This window comes from Apium graveolens, chromosome 5, assembly GCF_009905375.1.
Source record: "Apium graveolens cultivar Ventura chromosome 5, ASM990537v1, whole genome shotgun sequence".
In the NCBI taxonomy this organism is placed as follows: Eukaryota; Viridiplantae; Streptophyta; class Magnoliopsida; order Apiales; family Apiaceae; genus Apium; species Apium graveolens.
Window position 1 is genome coordinate 160,820,105 of NC_133651.1, and position 24,181 is coordinate 160,844,285.

Here is a 24,181-nt window from a genome sequence, read left to right on the forward strand (position 1 = left end):
CCCGCTATTACGAAGAAGTTTCAAACTTTCATGATAAAGGAGTGCAAATCTTGTTTGAGAATGTTAACAGCATAATCAGCATGCAGATGCGTTATTTACCCAATTTATGAGATTATTAAAGTTTAAAATATTCGTTGACTTAAAAGAAGCCTGAGCATGATCGAAGAAGGTTGAGCAAATTTCCAGACTTTTCTAAAGGAAGAACATTATTAACAAAAGTGTCGATATGTTGAATGATCAGTGGTTACTCTAAGTCGCATAGACGAAATTTGAAATTATGATTATAAATCCTGTAAGAGCATGATTGTGGTCGAATTATTAAAGTACTACACATACGTGTACGATGCTAAAGACATAAGACTTAATAAATAAGAATCTATCATAGTGCTAAAGACATAAGACATAAGACATGTTGAGGGTTTGCGATTTGGATTTCAAAGGAAACTGGGATGATCACCTGCCATTGATTGAGTTTTCCTATAATAACAGTTATCATGCCAGTATAGGAATTCCACCCTATGAAGCCTTGTATGGACGAAAGTGTAGGTCCCCACTTTATTGGGATGAAGTGGGAGAAAAGAAAGTGCTAGGTCCTGAGCTAGTTCAGCAGACCAAAGACGCAGTAGTGTTGATTCGGAAGAGATTAGAAGCAGCTCAGGATAGGCAGAAAAAGAATACAGACTTGCATCAAAAGGATATGGATATAGAAACATGATCGTTATTATTGTTGAAAGTCTCACCTTGGAAATGACTGGTTAGATTTGGACAGAAAGGCAAGCTATGTCCTAGGTATATCGTACCGTTCGAGGTATTGAGAAAGGTAGGTAAAGTTGCCTATGAGTTGGCACTGCCACCGCAGCTACAACATATCCATAACGTGTTTCACGTATCGATGCTGAAGAGGTATATCCCTGATTCGAACCAAGTAATTGAGTACGAGCCAATCGAGCTTCAGCCAGATTTGTTATAACGTCTGGGAAAATTACGCTTGTATTATATCATATTTATAATAAATTATATGTGTTAATGTATCATTTATGTGTAATTAGTAGTAAAACCCTAACTGCTACGTGTTACGTGCATTCTGTATTGTCCAGGTATTTTCAGGATATTTTTCAAATATTTTATTTTGTGTTTATAGCTTTCATATCAAAAGTTATACGACTCAAATCATGATTTTATAGCTGATATTTCAAATAAAATAATGGGCTTTATTTTTCATCAAACGGCTTGTACCTTCGAGTTATTCCGAACATCTAGATATTTTATAAATTTTCTCGTTTTGCGAAAAAAGAATTTTCCGGGCCCCATTGGGTGTTAAAAACTCCACAAAAATCACATTTTTATTTTTATAAAATTATAGGACTTTCATTTATACCATTTCTTTGTATTTTTGCATTATTCACAATTTTTGGGAAATTTTGGCATATATATTGTTTATATAAAATATTTATAAATTAAATTTTAATACTCAAAAATTATAAAATTAAGGGCCAATTAATTTTAAAAGATGTAGAATTAGGGCCTTAATTTTAATTAGGAGTATTAATTTTACTACTATAAATAGCCTAATTATTATTAATTAATTAAATTAAAAATCAAAAAAATCACAAAATTCTCTGCAATCGGATCGGGAAGAACAGTTTTGGGTCAAGAATTCAAGTCGTGATTTCTAACTGATTACTACATCAAATCAAGTGATTCGAGTATCCAAATGGAAGGTTTTGATCTGTTCTTTCTATTTTTGATATCAATTTCATGTTTTAATGCGTCGTTTTTGATTTTTGATTTCTAGGTTTATGTTCGAATTAGGGTTTTTTGATTCTATGGTTATTATGATGTTTTGTTGATTGATATAGCTTCCTGATGTGATTTACAGTAGATTCATGGTGTTTAATTGAACAAACGATTCCTGGATAGTGATTTAAGATTATAAGGGTTTATGTTCAATTTTTAAATTATACCATCATGATTTTGGTGAATATTTGGTTCTTGAAATGTTAGGGGTTTGATTGTATGTGTTATTAGCTTCAATTTGCACTATAGAATGTTGAATTTCATGTACAAATGAAGAAATTCGAAGTTTGGCCGGATTTAATGTCGATTTGATCGGAGGTCAGGATTACGGGATGATTTTGGTAATTAAACGATTGATTGGAGTTGTTAAACTGATTTGGAACTTTTTCTAGTTGAAAAACGGACCAAACCATGCCTGTATTAGCCTGAATAGGGTGGCCGGAAAATTTTTGTCATCGGATTCTCGGTTCTTGGTGACCCGTTAACCCGAATTCAAACCCGGATTAAAACCCGATTTTGATCTGTTTTTGTCAGAATTCATTTTCTGACAGATATTTCTGAGAAAATTATTTTTATTTTAGTTTTATTAATTATAAAATCAGTTTTATTTATTTTATAAATTGATTAATTAATTATTTAATTAATTGATTTATATTATAAATAATTCTGAAATATTTTCTAAAAATCAGACTTAATTATTTAATTATTTATTTATTATTTATGATTTATTAATTATTTAAAAATGATTATTTATTTTGATAATTAATCAAATAATTTTCAATAAATCATAATAAATTCATTTTAATTCCAAAAATTTTAGAAAATCATTTTTAATCCTGTTTTTTCCCAAATAATTATTTAAAAATATTTTTAGGGTTTAATAATTAGTAATAATTATTTATATTGAATAATTAATTGATTTATCTGTGTTTAATTGATATTAATTAGACCGTTTATCCGATTCGAGCAAAACGAATGTCCTTTGACTCAGAAAAATGAATTATTTTCATTAAAAATAATATAAACACCTATTTTTCTAGAAAATAGCTGACCTTTGATATTTATTTGATTATAAGCTGAATCGCGTGTAGAGACGAGTCCGATAATCCCGAAAAATAGGAAACGAGTCAGATAATGACCAATTAAGCGAACATCGAGTCAATTTTGATTCTAAAAATTATTTTAAACCTAAAAATGATTTTGTAGCTTATGTGCTTTTGTGTATTATGTGGTTAATCGAGTCTTGCTTGTTAATAAATAATATACGAGTCAATAATACACGTATGGGTAGGCAATAGGAGCTACGTGAAGTCGGCTTGAGACTCGATGTGATGGCAGGAATGTTTACTGTGAATTCCTCATGTGCTTAAGTATTAGTAGATTCGGGAGCAACTCGATGTGATGACGTTTAGAAATCAAAGGCGAGTAAATAAGTTTTTAAAGATGATTCAAGATAAAAGGTATTATTCCCTAACAATACAACAAGAATTACAGAAGTGGGGGGGGGGGGTTTGATTGTAATTCTGGCTTCTTTTTCAGATTTATGAAAAATGGTTCTAACTTAATTTATATCTAACTGTTTGATTTGCAAAGTGCATAATACAGAGTTAAGTTATTCAAACATAAAGTAATAAAAACTCAGGTCTTTAAAACTTTCTGGTGGATTTGAATGTATCCACCAGATATATATATATATATATATATATATATATATATCAAGAGAACCCTGTGAAGCTTGAATAGCTCACAACTACTTTACAAGTCAACAAACAAACTACAGAGAAATTCTAAAATATATAGCTTACAAATGTTTCTCTGCTAAAAATGTGTTTGCTTAGTTAGTTTGTTCTACTAGCTACACTTGGTTTATATATCACCAAGTTTACATGATAATAAGACAAGATAATAAAACAAAGCCTATCAAGTCTAACTCCATGCTGCTTCACTACTCTATTCCAGCATCTTTGAATATCTTCATAATAGCATGGAAATGGTAATACTTTTTTGTTCTCAAAAACTTGCTAAACAGGATGCCACATTCCTTTTGCAAACACTCAATGCATGTGACTGTGTTGTCACTGTCAACAGATATTTGAATTGATCATCCGACGTCGGGTAGCTTTGTTGATCATTCGTCGGGTAGCCATTTATCACTTGACTCCATTTCATTTGTGCAGAATTACAAGATATCTTATATTTATATTTAATCAACCTATTCTGCACATCTACTAGCAGTCTACATGATTCATGAGCTACTACATAATCTATACAAAGTTGTTTGCAGAAATGTGCTATAGTACTTATTGTTACATAAGCTACTCACCCGGTGGATATCAATTAGTCATCCGTCGGGACTATATTGAATCATTCGTTGGGACTATAATTGATCATCCATCGGGTGCTACAAAATTCACTAAGTTAAATCTACTAAGGTGTTTTATTTAGCTTATCATCAAGTACACAACATATTCCTAACAATCTCCCCCGATTTATGTCTACTGGAATTGTAGCCATAAATTAAGAGAAACTTGATGATAACAAAACATCCAAAAGATACAGAATGAAAAATATTTGATAAAACTGATAAGTGCTACAAATTGCTGAAAGTTGAACAATGCAAAGTACACAAAGAGATTGCTCATAATTGTTATCAAGATTCTCCTCTAGTCTGAACAGGTAGATCTATTTCCTTGATTGTCTGGATTTCTTCGTAAGCCTTCTGTTGTTTTCTTCAATTTGATTCTGAAGTTGTCTGTGGAATTCAAGTTCATCAGCTTCTGAGAGATTTAGCATTTCCTGCATTTCCAAAAGAGTCTAATTACTAGAGATACTCAATTGGTCCTCCAATCTAAAGAATCTTCTAGCACCTTTGTCATTCTTGAATTCCATCATCCAGTAGGGCCTTAGATGCACTCTTTTTAATGTAAAGGGAATAAATAGAGTTTTTGGAAGTGCATCTTTGGCTCTAGTACTCCTTAGTTCCTCAATCCTCTTTAGAACTATTCTTATTATAGTCACATTGTATCCAAAGTTCTTTTTGAAGGATGAGTAGACTTTAATGAGAACATATTGGCTTTCTTGGAAAATCCTGTGAAGAGGCCATGTCATCTCTTTCCCTCCCTTATATCTAAATACCAGTCTTTCAGGAAGATGTATGTAAACATCAATTCCTCTTACTTCTTCCAGTTCATCCAAGTAGAGATTCAAGTCTGAAAATTCCTTGATGTCACAAATGTACATGAGATCTCTCTTGTTGACTGTGGGTTGGGATTTGGTTGAGATTTTTAGGCCTCAATGATACTATAGAAGGGGGTTGAATATAGTATCTACAATCAATTCGATTATAAACACAAGAATATAACAGAAAACAAGTTTATTCAATATATCAAACTCTATTATAGTAGGTTTAATCTACTCTCTCAGTGATGTATGATATCACTAAAAGATGCTAAGGTTATAATAAATAATATTCTCATGAATGATAACACATATAGTGTAAACCCTAATCTATGTTTATATTGTAGCGCCCTCCAAACCCGGGTCAGAAGTTTGGGGTCCACACACACACCTTATTTATAACCTGCTTATAACAATACTAAAAATAATAATAATATGCAATGACCCTACTTACCAACTACCACAGATCGCAACAGGTTAAAGTATGCACACAAGCCAAATGCACTAATATATTACATACCGATTAAATCCCAACCATTCAAACTCGAACTGAGTATTAAACATATTACAAACTTTTACAATTTACATTATTCCAAAAGAAGTCTACTAGCTCAGCTTCAACAGCCTTAATCCCTAGCTCTCGCACTGGACTGGGGATCCTTGCTACCAACTGGTTCCTTCTTAACTGGAAAGAGTATAAACAACATCGCACAAATGAGCTAACTAGCTCAGCAAGTCACAATGACAAACCGAGAATAAGGATCATCAAGTGAATATGGTTATGATATCAAGTGAACAATGGATTACGATTTAGAATTGGATACTATATTTTTATTTTAAAATGAAGGTTAGGCTGCTGATCAGTCACACACTAACCCCGAGCAAAGCACACAACATTGCTCTAACTACTGGATCCAAGGCACACATTGGCCTAACTTGACCATTATATGGTCTGACCACGAATCTGGTCCACAATTTTATATAAACAATCCAATTCTAACATAATAACAAGATTAAACAATAATAAACAATAATCAGAATCATTAATAACAGTGAGTGTTTAACAATGAAAGGGTTTCAACCCTTGTATGGATCAACAAGGTACTTTCAAGGCTTGGATGTTGGGTAATGAAAGAATTGGATAACAAAGGAACCAATGTTTCATGGTTTTAAGAATTTGGTCTTTCGAAGCATAAGATACCATGGGTTGAGTATATAATAATTCAATTCAGTGTCTGGTATTTAGTTTGAACGTATTTGTGAAGTAGTATCGTAGATTTGTGGTTCGTGTTTGGGTATACAATAATCAATGGCTTAGAAAGAATATGGTTCATGGCTCAAGAACAATAACTAAAATCAGGGTTTAGGTTTCTGTGCTTCAAAGCACTTGCAATGTCAACAAGACTATCAAGTACTATAATATCTCGAGAAAGTTCAGAACACTTACCTGGTATTAGATTACTATCATGCACTTGCTTCCAATCACAATCGTTTTACTCCTCAACTACCTGTTTCCCTTTCCTATATCTTGCTTCTTCTGCTCACATAATATAAGCATCTATCAATCATTAACTCATAGGATTCTATTCACTACATACTTCTATTTACCCTTCGTTTCACCCAAATCCGATTAACGGATTGAAAGTTATGCAATAACCAAGTAAACACCGAATATATAGACCGATAGTCAATCAACAAGTCACGTATAACACATAATACATTACGTAATCAATGACATATCATTTATAAAGAAGTCTCAGTCATAAATATGCTTTCGGGTATTTAAAATGATTTTTAAATTATTTTTCAGAATTAATACGGGTCGTTGGACCAATTTCGGGTTAATAAACAGGGTTCGGTTGGCTAATTCTGGCTCCGCAACAATTTAAGAATAATTATCGAGCTTTGGAAATAATTTAGAATAATATTTTAAAGCTCGAAACTATTTTTCGGAATTTTTAAATCATTTTTAAATAATTAAATCTAATTAATAATTAATTAAAATCAATTAATAATTAATTAAATCAATTAATCAATTAATTTTTGAATTAATTGACCAATTAATCAATTAGAAATTAACTGAAATTAATTAACTAATTAATTTATATTTATTTGTGAATTAAAAATAATTTTCGTAATTAAAATAATAATTTTTTAGAATTTTCAGAAATTAAAAACGAATTTTTCTAATAAAAATAAATAGGAAATATGATTTTTAAACAATTTTAAAACAGGAATCCTAAATTTTCAAAGTATGGAAACTTCAGGGACCAAACTGCATCGTTTTCAAAACTATAGGTACTAAACTGTAATTTTCCAGCCCCGTCGCCGGAAAATACAGGGGTGGCCGGAAAACACGTTCCCGGAGACCTTGTAAGTCATATGTCATAGCCTATTTGTATATTCGAGGATTCAACTGAACTCAAATAAGAATGTAATAAGTAAATAGTGGATCTACCGTTAGAGAGATCTCGCAAAGTAACATCTGTCAGAGGATTCAGAAACAAGGTTCATCTACAGACTTGAGGAGTTAATTCACTGGAAGAAGTTCAAGAAATTGATCAAGCCTCAGTGATATAAATCAAGATCGTGGATTTAATCAAGTGACAGAGATCTCGTCAGAGTATCATTAATTACAAGGATTTAATATGAAGAAAATCAAAGTTTCAAAGTCAAGACATGAAGAAACGTCACGGAAGTTAGTCACTCATGAACCAGACAGTACATCGAGTGTCAACATTGAAGTGGTGGAATTGATTCATATATTTCAGTAATTTTCAGAAGATATACAGAAGAATAGATGCTGCTCAAGATTAGTATTAATTCTCTATTAATTAATTAAGTCATATAATTTAATTAAGAAAATAAATTATATCTGCAAAAGATTAATTTATTTGATTAATTAAATTAATTGATTAATTAATTCTGAATTAATATTAAGAATTTTCAGAATTTAAATTAGTTTAAAAATCTGTTTTAATTCAACAAGACAACTGATTGTATTAGTATGACAATCGGTATGACAATCAATAGTCATACCGAAAGTCATGCTAATTCAAAAGGATTGTCTTACCAGAATTTTTATAGGATTTAAATCTATTTATTTTCAACAAAAAAATATGTTTGAACTACTATGACAATCGGTATGACAATTGATTGTCATACCGAAAGTCTTGCTAGGTCATTCTGATTGTCTTGCTAGTTCTAAACAATAGTCCTACCGAAAGTTCTACTGGAATTTGATAGTCCTACTGATAGTCTTGCTGAGCCAAATAGATTGTCGTACTAGTTCATTTCAGTCCGGCAGCTTAATAATATTCTTATTTAACTTGAATTTTGTTTCACATTTTTTATTCCGCATATATTCGATTATTCGGTGCTGTTTGTATTCAACCCCCCCTTCTACAAACACATTGGGACCTAACAATTGGTATCGGAGCCTTCTGATTAACGAACAAATCAAGATCCTAGACTTTTGTGATTTTTCAACTCCTTGAATTTTTTTTCATTCAAAAATTCATAATGACTTCACAAAAAGTTGGAACCGTTAAAATTCCACAATTTGATAAAGAGAATTATATTATGTGGAAGAAGAAGATGCTCTTGTTTTTACAAGTGGCAAATCCCAAATATTCAAACTTGTTAAAGAAGGGGATAAAAACTCCGATGGTTATTGAACCGGAGGTGATAGTAGATGATGTTGTGATCACCAAAGCCAGAACCTATCCTAAAGATCCTGAAAATTTTACTCCTGATGAAAAGGAAGAAGCCTCCTTGGATGTCAGCCTTCAATTAATTTTAATTGATTCCCTTGATCCCTTGATGAACAGACATGTGATGAACTGTAAAAATTCCAAACACATGTGGGAAACTATTGAGGTGATCAATGAAGGCACAGATGAAGTTAGGGAGAACAAGTTGGAGATCCTAACCTCTGAATATGAACATTTTAAATCAAATCCAGGAGAAGGAATTACGGAAGTGTTTGAGAGGTACAATGCGTTGATCAACAACCTGAACATCAATGGAAAATTTTATTCAATCAGGGAGGTCAACAAAAAGTTCCTTTTAACACTGCCAACTCATCTTGAACATAGAATCACTGCCATTAGAGAAGCTAGAGATATGAGTGAGATTTCTTTGGACAGGCTCTATGGAGTGTTAAAAACCTATGAGTTGGAGCAGATTCAACAGAAGGAAGTCTACGGGAAGGATAGAATGGTCAACACATCTACTGCACTTATAGCTGAAGGTCAACAACAACAGCAATCTCAATAATTGGAGAGAATGGTACAGTGTTCCAAGGCTGAGGAAAATATGTTAGTAGCAGAATATGATCCTCCTACTACAAATCAATCAAGTGATGATTTTTATTCCTTGGAAGAGCTGGAGCAATTGGAAGACGAGTCAATGGCCCAAATTGTCAAGAGATTCTCCCATGTCAGATTCAAGAGGAATCCCAAGCTTAAGTACAAGTCCAACTACAACAAATTCCAGAAAGGTGGATCTTCATCCTCTAACATCAGCAGTGGTGGATACAAAACAGGGATGGTTGATCGGAGCACCATCAGATGCTATAATGCAATGAGTTGGGACACTTTGCCACAGAATGTAGGAAGCCAAAGCAAGTAAGAAAGAACTCTGAAAGGGCTTATCTGGCAAAGGGAAGAAGCTGGGATGATACTGACAGTGAAGATGAAGAAGAAGGAAATCTTGCTCTTATGGCTATTGATGGAAAAGCTTCATCGTCAAGAATAGAGATAAAACTTTCTGATGCTGAAATGGTTTATCATCTAAGAGGCAACTTAAATAATGCACGTCGTGATAATGAACTGTTAAGTTTACAGATCAAAGACCTTGAGAAAGAGGTCAATGAATTAAGACTTGTGCATATTAATCAAGACAAATTAAAAGAACAAGTATCTTTTCTAGAGAATAGAGGTGACTGTTACAGAAAACTCGAAACTATTCTCAAAGACAAGATCACCGGTCTTGAGACTAAGGTTAGAGCCTCCTTCAATTCTTGTTCGAAGGCTAAAGAGTTCTACAGTAAGCAAGCTGTTAATCAAACATCTGGAATAGGTTATGATTACAATGCTGCTATTGGAGAATTAGGCATAAACTCCCTTCCTCATGGCTGTGCTAAAGGGAGGGAAGTACCACATGTGCTTAAGGGTGTTGATGAACCCCTCTATAAGCCATCAATTGCTGAACCATTTGATGCGACCTCTTCTGTTATTCAGGAAGAAATACGTGCTGAAGATCATGCTAATGAGAAGGTTGTTTCCAAGTCAAGTGTGTCGAAAGTTCCAGTCAAAGTTGTAAAAGCAACTGAGACTAACTCAGACACACATGAGTTGGATAACAAAAATGCCATGTCTGTCATGCATAAATTGCCTGCTATTAATCACTCTCATAAAGCATGTGGTGTTTCTAATTGTATGTCTTGTGCTTTTAATATGATGTATACTTATTGTAATGGTAAGCATGTTTCTAATGATAAGACTACTCCTCGTCAGCATGTGAATAATAAGAAGCATGATAGGTCTAAGACTGCTAGTCCTTCTAAGGCTAGAAAGGAGACATTTGTGCCTAAGCTTAAACAAAAATTTGTTAAAGCTGTTTACAAGGTCAAATGTTCAGTCATTGAGAAAGTTGAGACAATTAAAATTAAAAATGTTGTTTTACCTAACAAAGGATAGTTCTACAAGAATGCCGGGCCCAACCAAGTTTGGGTTCCAAAGAAGGGTTAATCCATTTGTGTTGCAGGGCATTAAAACAGGTGAAACCGGGAGTGTGGATTCTTGACAATGGATCATCAAGACATATCACCGGAGATAGAGCCCTGCTATCAAATGTGGATTGAGAAAGCTGGCCCCCCGGTTACCTTTGAAGATAACAGCAAAGGTTTATCCGTGGGATATGGCTGTTTGCAAGCTGGTAATGTTATCATTGAACTTGTAAATAGTTTCTATAATTTTGCTATATTTATATAAGTTTTTATTTGTATTTTCTGTAATTGTAAATATTGTATGATATATGAAATTGTATGTTGATATCTTGTTGATAGATATTCGGTATTTAATTCATTGATATTTGTTTTTATTATTATTATTTGTATTGTATTATTTTTTTTTATTATTTTTTTTTATTTTAAATATTATGCAACATAACAGTTGGTATATAAAGTACCTGACAAGTATCGGTCAATGATATTTTGTTAACATTATGTTGCAGATATTTGTGAGCTTTTGCTATGAATGAGAATTACATAGACTTTACCCTAAGTGATCAATGTTTTATAAAAAAAAACTCATTCATATTGAAATACAAAATCAAACTTCTTTCTACATTAGTGATTTCTTATTTCATGTAAAATCTTTTGAAATCACTATTGTACATCATTATCTCTATAGTGCCATATATTCTGTGTTACAGGTTCAGTCTCCAATGACTTTCTTTCATTGACAGTCATGAGGTTGAAAACCCACAACGTTTATCCCAGACTGTAAAGACAAAAACAAAAACAGAACCAACCAACACTCTCTTACCACTAAATGTAGTATGAATGAGCGTGAGGGAGATAGTGCCTCAGTGCACCACATAAGGAAGGTTCTGTAGTCAACCCAGTAGCTATGTCTCCTACAAAGATGAGTAGTATTTAAACCGAGACAACTGCTACCCCCCATACATCTTCTCAAAAAGATGTAATGGTTGAAAAGGCATAAAAACAGTTACTAGATTCATTCTCTCAACAGGGTGTGTATATTGAAATTTTCCTGTCGGCCAGGGTATCCGATGTAGTGTCACCACCTTAAATATAAACAATTCTTGATGCACAAGGAAAGGTTACACACACAAAGGATGAGTTGACGGAAACAAGAGTTTCGACCATTTTAAGGTCAGATTCGATTGTTCAAGGTTCGTTAATGGACCAATTGCCTTTACAGGTGTTAGGAGAGGATACTGATCCAAAAGCCATATGTCAGTGGTCAGTTTCTACCTCCCCAGGCTTAAATCCCCTAGATGCATCCGCGGATAGTGGATTTGATATAGGCGCAGATCGGCAACTTGTTGACAATGATTCAGATATTACCTGATGAGTCACAAGGAAATGTCTTCACAGACATTAGAAGGGAACTTTGATCTTTATGCTAAATTCGATGGATCATTGTTTACCTTCCCAGAATTCAAATCTGGAACCCTAAAAGGGAAACTATCAACTTGTAAATTATGACTCTGATTCATCTGACGAGTTTAACAAGGATGGGGATTTGTGAACTCCCATTGCACCACCTGTGACCTCCTTAAGGATGGCTAAGGTGATTTTCCTTGCAGGTACAGCTGGAATATGGAGCTATGAGAGGAGTGATACACTTGTGAGAAAGAGTGTAAACACGAGTGGAGAGAAGAGTGAAACACATGTGAGGTACACTAAACAGAATCACACACTCATAGTGAGAAAGAAAGAGAAACTACTTGTTATTTCTTTTCCAACCAAGTGGAATATGAGAACTCCTTCAGACGACGACATACATTCCTTCTTTAAGGGGGAGATAAAAGCTTAAGTAATAGTTTGGAGGATTCCTCAACTAAGGGGGAGAAATAGCAGGGAGGAAGAAAAAGATCATATGTACACTACATCACACCATTGTTGTTTGTAACTACGGATCCTATTGTACGGGAGAGGTGGTAAACACAAGGTGATTTTCTAGTAAGGGAAAAAGCTATTTTCAAAAGGGGAGTACCATTGGTTTTTATCTGCGGATCCTATTGTACGGGAGAGGTGGTAAACGAAGGTGATCTTCTTTAATCAGTTGATTCTCATAGGGGGAGAAGCAAGAGAGATATGGGCTTCTCAACAGGAAATGTGGTTGTACAAATGAAGATGGAACTACTTGAAGATATGTTCAGTCTAGAGGAACATCTACTTGGAATCTGGAAAATGTTAAATCTAGTGCAGAACTTTTCTACTATTTACTTTGCATTTCTTTTATATCTTTTTCTTATTTGTTAGTTGAATTATCCTCTAGGTATTTGTGTGTTATTGTCTAACAAACAAATAGGGGGAGATTGTAAGTCATATGTTATAGCCTATTTGTATATTCGAGGATTCAACTCAACTCAAATAAGAATGTAATAAGTAAATAGTGGATCTACCGTCAGAGAGATCTCGCAAAGTAACATCTGTCAGAGCATTCAGAAACAAGGTTCATCTACAGACTTGAGGAGTTAATTCACTGGAAGAAGTTCAAGAAATTGATCAAGCCTCAGTGATATAAATCAAGATCGTGGATTTAATCAAGTGACAGAGATCTCGTCAGAGTATCATTAATTACAAGGATTTAATCTGAAGAAAATCAAAGTGTCAAAGTCAAGACATGAAGAAACATCACGGAAGTTAGTCACTCATGAACCAGACAGTACATCGAGTGTCAACATTGAAGTGGTGAAATTGATTCATATATTTCAGTAATTTTCAGAAGATATACAGAAGAATAGATGCTGCTCAAGATTAGTATTAATTCTCTATTAATTAATTAAGTCATATAATTTAATTAAGAAAATAAATTATATCTGCAAAAGATTAATTTATTTGATTAATTAAATTAATTGATTAATTAATTCTGAATTAATATTAAGAATTTTCAGAATTTAAATTAGTTTAAAAATCTGTTTTAATTCAACAAGACAACTGATTGTATTAGTATGACAATCGGTATGACAATCAATAGTCATACCGAAAGTCATGCTAATTCAAAAGGATTGTCTTACCAGAATTTTTATAGGATTTAAATCTATTTATTTTCAGCAAAAACAATCTGTTTGAACTACTATGACAATCGGTATGACAATTGATTGTCATACCGAAAGTCTTGCTAGTTCATTCTGATTTTCTTGCTAGTTCTAAACAATAGTCCTACCGAAAGTTCTACTGGAATTTAATAGTCCTACCGATAGTCTTGCTGAGCCAAAGAGATTGTCATTCTAGTTCATTTCAGTCCAGCTGTTGATTAAAAAGAAGCAGACAAGCAGCAGTTCATATTATTCAATCAACAATACAGAACCCGAGAACAAAAGAAAAAGAAGCAGAACAATATTTCATCTTCTCTGCAAAACTTCAAGATCAATTTCTAGATTGTAAAGTTAAATCCAATCAACTAGAAATCTTTATCTTGTTCTTGTAACAATCTAGCGGATCAAAATCCCTAGAACTTAATCTCAAATCGCGTTTAGCATTTGATTCTAATTATTACAAAAATAGAAAAAGTTCATGTCAAATTTATTCTAAATTTGTGATAATTAATTTGAGATTAATTCCTTGTAATCGATACAGTTGTTGTAACACCTTTCAAGTTTAATAATATTTTTATTTAAGTTGAATTTTGTTTCACATTTTTTATTTCGCATATATTCGATTATTCGGTGATGTTTGTATTCAACCCCCCCCCTTCTACAAACACATTGGGACCTAACAGACCTCACCCCTCCAACACCTCCAGATCACATCTATATTTCACCAGGAACTCAACCATACCAACAAATCATTCTAATCATCCATGAGTTGGCCGGAATTTGGCCGTGAAGTTTGCCAGTTTCCGGCGAACTTCGAAAAATTTCAAAAGACAACTCCCTTCTCTACAGACATCGGTGATTCATGAAACTTATACGACTAGATTGCAAATTTCATAGAGAACACAATCCACTATATCACAACATCAATCTATTCCAAAATAAGAAACCCCAAAATTTCAATTAAGAACATTCATACGGGTTATAAACCCTAATTTTAAAATTCGAAAATCAAACTCAAATTTGAACATGTTATTGAACTCCAAATCAGACGTATAATATATCAAAATCATCAGGAAATCAAGCTCTACAACATGCAATCATCAAATTATACAAACAATCATCCGAACAAAAATTCATATTTTTAATCAAAATAATTCGAAAATAAATAAAAATATATAAAATCAACCTTTGATTCCGCAGTAAAATAGGTTATGGAATCTGATAGAGCTCTTCAAGACCTTCAAATCTGGTACTCGAGCTTTTCAAACAAAGATCAATAACACCTTCAAAAGTTGGTTTGATTCTTGGAACAGTTTATGAATATATGATTTTTTTCTCTGTAAAATTATATAATTATCTGTCTGCAAATGATTTTGATATGAAATAAAATACGGTAAAAGGCTATTTATATTTACGGGAAATTAGTATCCCGTTGGATCATTCCGGATATAAAATGGTACGTTTATTTGTAAAAACTGATCCAAACGGTATCGGTTTTTGGGATAATTATCCAAATAAGTATAATTTGTACTGCAGTCTTGGTCTCAGCGCCTGGTTACACGTATTACGAAGTGATAATTGTGATAGTTTAATAAAAAGCTCCCGTTTATCAAAAATACGGGTTTTATTGATTTACCGAAACAAATATTGTATCGTAAATGTTGCGCCGGGACCCGCGCAGGACAAACCGTACGCCGGATCGAAAAATTCGAAACATGGAAAATGCTCGGAATATTACAATTAGGTTAGGAAAGAGTTCTCGGAAGAGTTTCGGGTTCCAAAAACGTAACAACGGTTGACGTCAGTTGGTTCCCGTTTTTATAAAATAGATTTTAAATACTCGGAAAAAGATTTTATAAATTTCATATGATTCATATAAATTCATAAATCAACATAATAATAATTAAGAAGATATGACAATTATCGATATTTTATTTTGGACATATAAAAATTGAAATACTCAATTAATACTATTTTTGAATATTCAAATACGAATAACACTTAACAGTTAATTAACAAAATAGATACTGAAAACATATAATAATTATTTAATAGCAAAAATAATTACACGATATATCCCGGATATTACATCCTTCCCCCCTTAAAAGGATTCTGTCCTCAGAATCTCTTAAGAAAACAAATGAAGGTACTTTTCTCTCATATCACTTTCTAACTCCCAGGTTGACTCTTCAACCTTTGGGTTTCTCCACAATACTCTTACTAACTTTACCACTTTATTCCTCAATACATTCTCTCGCTCCTCTAAAATCTCTATCGGACTCTCTACATATGATAAATCTGCCTGAAGCTCTATTCGCTCATATTCTATTACATGCCTGGAGTCTGGATTATATTTCTTGAGCATCGATACGTGAAAAACATTGTGAATGTGCTCCATGTGCGGAGGTAACGCCAACTCGTAAGCTACTTTGCCAACGCGCTTTAGGATCTCAAAAGGTCCGACATATCTTGGGCTTAGCTTCCCTTTCTTCCCAAACCTCGATAGTCCTTTCCATGGTGATACTTTCAGTAATACCAAGCTTCCTTCTTCAAATTCCATGTCTTTCCTTGACTGGTCTGCATATTTCCTCTGACGATCTTGGGCGGCTATCAATCTCTTCTGGAAAATTTCAACAATTTCCTTTGTCTGCTGTACCAGTTCAGGTCAAAGTATCTTGCGTTCTCCTACTTCGTCCCAATATATTGGAGATCTACATTTGCGTCCATAAAGGGCTTCATAGGGTGGCATCCCAATGCTGGCATGATAACTGTTGTTGTAAGCAAACTCTACCAGAGGTAAATGTTCGTCCCAACTTCCTTTGAAATCAATAGCACAAACACGTAACATATCCTCGATTGTCTGGATCATTCTTTCACTTTGGCCATCCGTCTGGGGGTGATAGGCCGTACTCATATTCAATCTTGTTCCTAAACATTCCTGAAAACTCTTCCAGAATCTTGAGTTAAACCTTGGATCTCGATCAGATACGATAGACACCAGAACTCCATGATGAACTACAATTTCTTTTAGGTACATATGGACCAACTTGTCGAGCGAAAATCTTTTATTTATAGTCAGAAAATGAGCTGACTTGGTAAGTCTGTCCACTATAACCCAAATGGCATCATAATTAGCCCTTGTCCTTGGTAATCCAACTATAAAATCCATGGCAATGTGTTCCCACTTCCATTCTGGAATCTCCAATGGCTGTAGCAATCCGCTTGGTCTCTGATGCTCTGCTTTAACCCTCTGACAGGTATAACATTTACTAACCCATTCCGCAACTTCCCTCTTCATGTCTGGCCACCAATAATTCTTCTTTAAATCTCTATACATTTTGGTACTTCCTGGATGGATGGAATATCTTGAACTATGTGCTTCTTGTAAAATTTCATTCTTTAACTCCATCACCGGTGGAATCCAGATTCTAGATGAAAATCTCAAAATGCCTTGATCATCATTCTGCGTGCATAATTCTTCACCTACCAAATGATTTATATTTTAATCCATTATATCTTCCTGACATTTCTTTATTTTCTCCAATAATTCCGGCTAGAAAGTCATATTGTACATTTCAGCTTCCTCAGGCTTGCAAATTCTAATCTCCAATTCCAATTTCTGAAATTCTTTATATATCTCTTCAGGTACGGATAACACATTTAACCTTTCCTTCCGACTTAACGTGTCTGCTACAACATTCGCCTTACCGGGATGATAATTAATCGAGCAATCATAATCCTTGATCAATTCTAACCATCTCCTTTGCCTCATATTAAGTTCCTTCTGGGTAAATATATACTTCAAACTTTTGTGATCCGTATAAATCTTGCATTTTTCTCCATACAGATAATGTCTCCAAATCTTCAGAGCAAATACTATGGCTGCTAACTCCAAATCATGAGTAGGGTACTTCTGTTCATGTGGTTTCAATTGCCTTGACGCATACGCAATCACCTTGTCGTGCTGCATAAGAACACATCCTAATCCTTTGTGAGAAGCATCACTATAAATTACGAAATTCCCTTGATCGTCTGGAAGTGACAAAACAGGTGCCGTGATTAATCGTCGCTTCAATTCCTGAAAACTTTTCTCACATTTGTCGTTCCATATAAACTTCTCATTCTTTCGTGTAAGCTTTGTTAATGGTGTGGCAATCCTGGAGAAATTTTGAACAAATCCAAAAGACATTACTAGAAATTCATAATGTCCATACCTTGTTCGAAAAGCTGTCTTTGGTATATCTTCTGGCTTAATCTTCAGTTGATGATATCCCAATCTTAAATCAATTTTGGAGAAGTACTTGGCTCCCTTTAACTGGTCAAACAGATCATCGATTCTGGGTAACGGATACTTGTTCTTGATTGTCAGCTTGTTGAGCTCCCTATAGTCGATGCACAGTCTCATGCTTCCATCTTTCTTCTTGACAAATAATATCGGTGCTCCCCACGGGGATACACTGGGTCTGATTACTCCTTTCTCTAACAACTCCTGCAACTGCTTCGCTAGCTCTTTCATCTCAACAGGCACCATTCTGTACGGGGCCTTGGATACTGGTTCTGTTCCAGGTGTTAAGTCGATCGCAAATTCAATTTCCCTATCTGGAGGAAGTCCTGGCAATTCGTCGGGAAACACGTCTGGAAATTCATTCACAACTGGAATATCTTCAAGTTTTGCTAGCTCCCGACTCTTGTCGATCACATATGCTATGAAATGCTCACATCCTTGTCGTAGTAACTTCTTGGCTTGAATCATCGTTAAGAACTTCTTTACTTTCTTCTGACCTTTGAACGTTACTATTCTTTCATCAGGCGTTTTCACCATTACTTTCTTATTTCGATAATCTATCTGAGCATCATGCTTAGATAACCAATCCATCCCTAATATAACTTCAAATTCTCCTAACTTAAATGGTATTAAATCTATACAAAATTTATTACCAGAGATCTCCATCTCACAATTTCCATAAACTTGATTCACAGTTACACGTTCTTGATTTGCTAATTCCACAGTCATTATTTCATTTAAATACTCTACTGGACACATTAACTTGCTAACAAAATCTTGAGAAACAAACGATCGAGTTGCTCTCGAATCTATTAACACTTTGGCACATAAAGAATTCACATTGAGCGTACCTGCCAAGACATCTGTATCTTGGATAGCATCCTTCACTGACATGTCGAAAACTCTAGCCCTTGGAGTCTCATTTACTGCTGGGGTAGATCCCATGATCCTTAATGCATTACTGACTGGGGCTGATATCTTGCAATCCCTGGCCATATGTCCTGGCTTTCCACATTTGAAGCACATAAATCCAATGGCGGGAACCTTTACTGCTGGATTTCGGATAGGCTGATCCTTATTTGCTGGCTCTCTAGCTGGCTGATTTTGGCACTCCCTCGAATAGTGCCCTTTCTGGTTGTATTTGAAACATACCACATTCAACTTGTTACAAACTCCTCCATGCTTCTTTCCACAAACTTGACAATCTGGAAAAGTTAATCTCAACTGATTCGGCTGATTCACATTAGCTGGACGGTTGCCCTGGCCTCCGTCTCCTGCATTTTGTCTCCTGAAATTAAAATTTCTCCCTGGCTGGAACTTGCCCTTCTTAAAGTTTGGAAACTTCCTTGGTTGTAACTGACCTTCATTCCCTTCAAATTTCCTTTTCTTGCTTTCCTTTTCCTTCTGGAACATCTCACTCTCTGTCTCTGCGATCATAGCCTTCTGTACCACTCCTGCATAGGTATCCAATTCAAAAATGGCTACCTTCCCTCTGATCCAGGGTTTCAAACCTTGCTGGAATCTTTTAGCATTCTTCCTGTCAGTATCCATATACGACGGTACATACCTTGACAATTCCTCAAACTTACCCTCATAATCTGTTACCGACATGTTTCCTTGCTTTAATTCTAAAAACTTCAGCTCCATTTGATCCTGAACAAACTGAGGAAAATATTTTTCTAAAAACAATTCCTCAAACCTCTCCCAAGTAATAACATTTGTACCTTCCAATATCTTCACCATCTCCCACCAGTAGGTGGCCTCATTCTTCAAATAGTAACTTGCAAACTCAACCTTCTATTCCTCTTTCACTTTCATTAAGGCAAATGCCTTCTCTATTTCCTTTAAACAAACATTTGCTTCAATTGGCTCTAAGGAACCCTTGAATTCTGGTGGGTTTACTGCCTGAAAAGTTTTAAAAGTTACATGGGGATTGGTCTGTCTTTGTTGTTGTTGTGCCAGGTGAACTGTTTGTTGGGCCAAGATTTGGAGAATCTGGGCTATTGCTGGGTCTATGGGTCCTGGGTTCACATTCTGGTTTGTCTCATCTTGGTTATCATTGTTGTTGTTGGTTTCTTCATTCTGGGTGTTGGTGCGGGTATTTCTTTTAGGAGGTATTTTCCGTAAAGAATCAAAAAATTTATTTAGCTTTTAAATCAAATCTTTGCATAAAGGAAAAGTTTTGTAAAACAGGAATATCTCCTTTTTGAAAACAGTTGTAACTAAGTAAATTGCATGCTTCTTTACAGAATATAAACAGTTATGGAAAACAGGGTACATGGTATCACAGGGTATAACTGGTGCAATAAATAAGGTAAAGTAAAATAGGTGCGATAAAGTAAATGACAGTGCTGGAAAAGAAAAGGTACTGATATATAGATCAAAAGTTTTAGGGTAGTACAAGCGTAAAGATGCTTCGAAAGTAAAAGCAAAAAGGGTACAACAACCTACTCACTAGTCAGCATAGCTAGTCTATAAATACAACTCAAAAGTCTACTGATACACATTACACACTACTGTACATACTATATAATCATAACAACACTACTTAGCATCTCCGTTTCTGGATTTCTGACTCATGACAAGTCTGGACCTCCAATTTCCTCAAGCTCCTCTAGAACCCACTTAGCCCACTCCACTAGGAAATCAGGGGTGATGTCCTCATGTATAGCCTCAGCAATCCTTACTGCAGCTGTCCTACGAAACGCCTGTAGCCTCTCTCTGAGTCGCCTCTCACCACTCCCAACCTCCCTGGTACGCATGATATGTAGTAATTCCTGAATCTGACCCTGAAGGAATCGATGCTCCATAAGGCAAGCCTCAAACTGATGATATGGGATAGGATAAGAAGAGAAATGAAAAGGTACTCCTGTAACTGAATGACCAATAAAGCCTAAATCAGCAGGTGGGGGTCCTCTAACAGGTGGCCTCATGCCTGGAGGTGGAATAGCCTGCAATGGTACGGGCTGCAACACAGGTGGAGGTAATATAGCCAACACTGGTGGAACAACAGGACGTGGATCCGAAGATGGCACTCCAACTGAAGGCTCTGAGTGATCAGCTAATACGGGAATAAAAGAGTCGGCCATCACTGCTATCTGAAATCATATCGCAGTATAAGAATCTCGAACCATAACGCGAATTACACTAATACCTGATATACCGAGGCACTCAACCTCTCGACGTTCTATCTTTCTATTCCTTACTTCTAATCCTAACCCTCTACCCATTCCCGTTAACCTAGGCTTGTGTCAGTGACTTATAACCTGTAGCTCTGATACCAAACCTGTGGCGCCCTCCAAACCCGGGTCAGAAGTTTGGGGTCCACACACACACCTTATTTATAACCTGCTTATAACAATACTAAAAATAATAATAATATGCAATGACCCTACTTACCAACTACCACGGATCGCAACAGGTTAAAGTATGCACACAAGCCAAACGCACTAATATATTACATACCGATTAAATCCCAACCATTCAAACTTGAACTAAGTATTAAACATATTACAAACTTTTATAATTTATATTATTCCAAAAGAAGTCTACTAGCTCAGCTTCAACAGTCTTAATCCCTAGCTCTCGCACTGGACTGGGGATCCTTGCTACCAACAGGTTCCTTCTTAATTGGAAAGAGTATAAACAGCATCGCACAAATGAGCTAACTGGCTCAGCAAGTCACAATGACAAAACCGAGAATAATGATCATTAAGTGAATATGGTTATGATATCAAGTGAACAATGGATTATGATTTAGAATTGGATACTATATTTTTATTTTAAAACCAAGGTTAGGCTGCTGATCAGTCACGCACTAACCCCGAGCAAAGCACACAGTATTTCTCTAACTACTGGATCCAAGGCACACATTGGCCTAACTTGACCATTATATGGTCTGACCACGAATCTGGTCCACAATTTTATAAAAACAATCCAATTCTAACATAATAACAAGATTAAACAATAATAAACAATAATCAGAATCATTAATAACAGTGAGTGTTTAACAATGAAAGGGTTTCAACCCTTGTATGGATTAACAAGGTACTTTCAAGGCTTGGATGTTGGGTAATGAAATAATTGGATAACAAAGGAACCAATGTTTCATGGTTTCAAGAATTTGGTCTTTCAAAGCATAAGATACCATGGGTTAAGTATATAATAATTCAATTCAGTGTCTGGTATTTAGTTTGTATGTATTTGTGGAGTAGTATCGTAGATTTATGGTTCGTATTTGGGTATACAATAATTAATGGCTTAGAAAGAATATGGTTCATGGCTCAAGAACAATAACTGAAATCAGGGTTTAGGTTTCCGTGCTTCAAAGCACTTGCAATGTCAACAAGACTATCAAGTACTACAATATCTCGAAAAAGTTCAGAACACTTGCCTGGTATTAGATTACTATCCTGCACTTGCTTCCAATCACAATCGTTTTACTCCTCAACTACCTATTTCCCTTTCCTATATCTTGCTTCTTCTGCTCACATAATATAAGCATCTATCAATCATTAACTCATAGGATTCTATTCAATACATACTTCTATCTACCCTTCGTTTCACCCAAATCCGATTAACGGATTGAAAGTTATGCAATAACCAAGTAAACACCGAATATATAGACCGATAGTCAATCAACAAGTCACGTATAACACATAATACGTCACGTAATCAATGACATATCATTTATAAAGAAGTCTCAGGTCATAAATATGCTTTCGGGTATTTAAAATGATTTTTAAAGTATTTGTCAGAATTAATATGGGTCGTTGGATCAATTTCGGGTTAATAAACAGGGTTCGGTTGGCCAATTCTGGTTCCGCAACAATTTTAGAATAATTATCGAGCCTTGGAAATAATTTAGAATAATATTTTAAAGCTCGAAACTATTTTTCGGAATTTTTAATTCATTTTTAAATAATTAAATCTAATTAAATAATTAACTAAAATCAATTAATAATTAATTAAATCAATTAATCAATTAATTTTCGAATTAATTGACCAATTAATCAATTAGAAATTAACTAAAATTAATTAACTAATTAATTTAGATTTATTTGTGAATTAAAAATAATTTTCGGAATTAAAATAATAATTTTTTAGAATTTTCAGAAATTAAAAACGAATTTTTCTAATAAAAATAAATAGGAAATATGATTTTTAAACATTTTTAAAACAGGAATCCTAAATTTGCAAAGTCTGGAAACTTCAGGGACCAAACTGCATCGTTTTCAAAACTATAGGTACTAAACTGTAATTTTCCAGCCCCGTCGCCGGAAAATACAGGGGTGGCTGGAGAACACGTTCCCGGCGACCTCACCCCTCCAACACCTCCAGATCACATCTATATTTCACCAGGAACTCAACCATACCAACAAATCATTCTAATCATCCATGAGTTGGCCGGAATTTGGCCGTGAAGTTTGCCAGTTTCCGGCGAACTTCGGAAAATTTCAAAAGACAACTCCCTTCTCTACAGACCTCGGTGATTCATGAAACTTATACGACTAGATTGCAAATTTCAGAGAGAACACAATCCACTATATCACAACATCAATCTATTCCAAAATAAGAAACCCCCAAATTTCCATTAAGAACATTCATACGGGTTATAAACCCTAATTTTAAAATTCGAAAATCAAACTCAAATTTGAACATGTTATTGAACTCCAAATCAGACGTATAATATATCAAAATCATCAGGAAATCAAGCTCTACAACATGCAATCATCAAATCATACAAACAATCATCCGAACAAAAATTCATATTTTTAATCAAAATAATTCGAAAATAAATAAAAATATATAAAATCAACCTTTGATTCTGCAGTAAAAAAGGTTATGGAATCTGATAGAGCTCTTCAAGACCTTCAAATCTGGTACTCGAGCTTTTCAAACAAAGATCAATAACACCTTCAAAAGTTGGTTTGATTCTTGGAACAGTTTATGAATATATGATTTTTTTCTCTGTAAAATTATATAATTATCTATCTGCAAATGATTTTGATACGAAATAAAATACGATAAAAGGCTATTTATATTTACGGGAAATTAGTATCCCGTTGGATCATTCCGGATATAAAATGGTACGTTTATTTGTAAAAACTGATCCAAACGGTATCG